This window comes from Homarus americanus, unplaced genomic scaffold (genome assembly GCF_018991925.1).
Source record: "Homarus americanus isolate GMGI-L3 unplaced genomic scaffold, GMGI_Hamer_2.0 scaffold9773, whole genome shotgun sequence".
Classification (NCBI taxonomy): domain Eukaryota; kingdom Metazoa; phylum Arthropoda; class Malacostraca; order Decapoda; family Nephropidae; genus Homarus; species Homarus americanus.
This window is the reverse complement of record NW_024743964.1, coordinates 22,240-25,416: the sequence shown is the minus strand read 5'-3', so window position 1 is coordinate 25,416 and position 3,177 is coordinate 22,240.

Below are 3,177 nucleotides of genomic sequence, written 5' to 3'. Positions count from 1 at the left end.
CACCATCCATCATCACTACATATAACAACATCCATCATCACTACATATAACAACATCCATCATCACTACATATAACAACATCCATCATCACTACATATAACACCATCCATCATCACTACATATAACATCATCCATCATCACTACATATAACACCATCCATCATCACTACATATAACATCATCCATCATCACTACAAATAACATCATCCATCATCACTACATATAACACCATCCATCATCACTACATATAACACCATCATCACTACATATAACACCATCCATCATCACTACATATAACACCATCCATCATCACTACATATAACACCATCCATCATCACTACATATAACACCATCCATCATCATCACATATAACACCATCCATCATCACTACATATAACACACCATCATCACTACACAACACCATCCATATAACACCATCATACTACATATAACACCATCCATCATCACTACATATAACACCACCCATCATCACTACATATAACATCATCCATCATCACTACATATAACACCATCATCACTACATATAACATCATCCATCATCACTACATATAACACCACCCATCATCACTACATATAACATCATCCATCATCACTACATATAACAGCATCCATCATCACTACAGATCGTAAAGTAGTTTCCGAGATTCTCGTGCGGACACACACACAAACACACAGACATACTTCTTTGTTTTATATATATATATATATATATATATATATATATATATATATATATATATATATATATATATATATATATATATATATATATATATATATTTTACATATAGGAAAATCATTTATCAATAATGGTGCATTTACAGACATAAAACTGATTTTTAATTTAAGATATTGTCAACAAGAATTTATTGAAAGTATTGATGTGCAGATATATGTTTATAGGAAATAACCATAAATTGCTCTCTCTCTCTCTCTCTCTCTCTCTCTCTCTCTCTCTCTCTCTCTCTCTCTCTCTCTCTCTCTCTCTCTCTCTCTCTCTCTCTCTCTCTCTCTCAACTTTCTCAACATGCATCATCAAGTAATTCTCTTGTCTTCAAAGTCTGGAAGAAACAGTTTCCCTGATGAGCCCCGACGTACACACACACACACACACACACACACACACACATCATGTACGCATGTGCGTACGTAAGTACGTAGTCAACAACTGTGTTCACTCCCAGCCAATCGCACTTTTGCACCGTCACTCTGTTGAAGTGCCCTGTACCTTCTCCCCACCTACTTATTATATATCATATGTGTATCACTTATTTTACTTTTATATATTTGTCAATCAAGTGACGCATTCCCCAATTATGTAAATGTATATTTTAAGCCTTCTGGCTGCCATGTACTTCAGTAAACCGTTAATTACATATATATATTATTATATATTATTATACACACACACACACACACACACACACACACACACACACACACACACACACACACAGGCCTTCTGATGACCATAAACTTACATAGTAAAATATCTCCTTTTATGACCTCTTGTGAGAGTAGAGAGGTGGTGAAAGAGGGAGATGGGTGAGAGTAGGAAAGGTGGTGAGAGTAGTGAGAGGTGGTGAGAGAGTGAGAGGTGGTGAGAGGTGGGAGAGTAGTGAGAGTGTGAGGGTAGTGGAGGGGTGGTGAGAGGTGTGAGAGTAGGAGAGGTGAGAGGTGGTGGAGAGTAGGGAGAGGTGGTGAGGGTAGTGGAGAGGTGGGTGAGAGGTGGGAGAGTAGTGGGAGGGGAGAGTAGTGAGAGGTGGTGAGAGGTGGTGAGAGTAGTGAGAGGTGGAGGGTAGTGAGAGGTGGGAGAGGTGGTGAGAGTAGTGAGAGGTGGTGGAGAGTAGGGAGAGGTGGTGAGAGTAGGAGAGTAGTGAGGTGGTGAGTAGTGAGAGGTGGTGGAGAGTAGTGAGAGGTGGTGGAGAGTAGGAGAGGTGGTGGAGGGTAGTGAGAGGGTGGGAGAGGTGGTGAGAGTAGTGGAGAGGTGTGAGAGGTGGTGAGAGTAGTGAGAGGTGGTGAGAGTAGGAGAGTAGTGAGAGGTGGTGAGAGTAGGGAGAGGTGGTGAGAGTAGGTGGAGAGGGTGGTGGGAGAGTAAGAGAGGTGGTGAGAGGGAGGGAGGTGGTGAGAGTAGGAGAGGTGGTGAGAGTAGTGAGAGGTGGGTGAGAGTAGTGGAGAGGTGGTGAGAGTAGGTGAGAGGTGGTGGAGAGAAGCGAGAGGTGATGAAAGAGGGAGAGGTGGCGAGAGTAGTGGAGAGGTGGAGAGTAGTGGGAGAGGTGGTGGGAGAGTAATGAGAGGTGCTGAGAGTAGTGGAGAGGTGGTGAGAGTAGGGAGAAGTGGTGAGAGGTAGTGGGAGAGGTGGTGAGTAGTGAGAGGTGGTGGAGAGTAGTGAGAGGTGGTGAGAGTAGTGGGGAGAAGTGGGTGAGAGTAGTGAGAGGTGGTGAGAGTAGTGGAGAGGTGGTGGGAGAGTAGTGAGGTGGTGAGAGTAGTGAGAGGTGGAGAGAAGTGAGAGGTGGTGAGAGGTGGGAAAGTAGTGAGAGGTGGGTGAGAGTAGGAAGAGGTATGAAAGAGGAGAGGTGGTGAGAGTAGGGAGAGGTGGGTGAGAGTAAGAGAGGTGATGAAAGAGGGAGAGGTGGGTAGAAGAGTGGAGAGGTGGTGAGAGTAATGAGAGGTGGTGAGAGTAGTGAGGTGGAGAGAAAGAGAGGTGGAGGTGGTGAGAGTAGGGAGAGGTGGGTGAGAGAGGAGAGGTGGGTGAGAGTAGTGAGAGGTGGTGAGAGTAGGGAGAGGTGGTGAGATAGGTGAGAGAGTGAGAGTAGTGAGAGTCGTGGAGAAGGGTGAGTAGTGAGAGTCGGGAGAAGTAGTGAGAGTCGTGAGAGGTGGTGGAGAGTAGTGAGAGAGAGAGGTGGTGAGAGAAGTGAGGTGGTGAGGAGTAGTGAGAGGTGGCGAGAGTAGTGAGAGTCGTGAGAGGTGGAGAGTAGTGAGAGGAGAGGTGGTGAGAGTAGGTGAGAGTAGTGAGAGGTGGTGAGAGAAGTGAGAGGTGGTGAAAGTAGTGAGAGGTGGTGAGAGTGGAGAGGTGGTGGGAGAGTAGTGAGAGGTGGTGAGAGTAGTGAGGAGGTGGTGAGAGTAGTGAGAGGTGGTGAGAGTAGTGAGGTGGTGA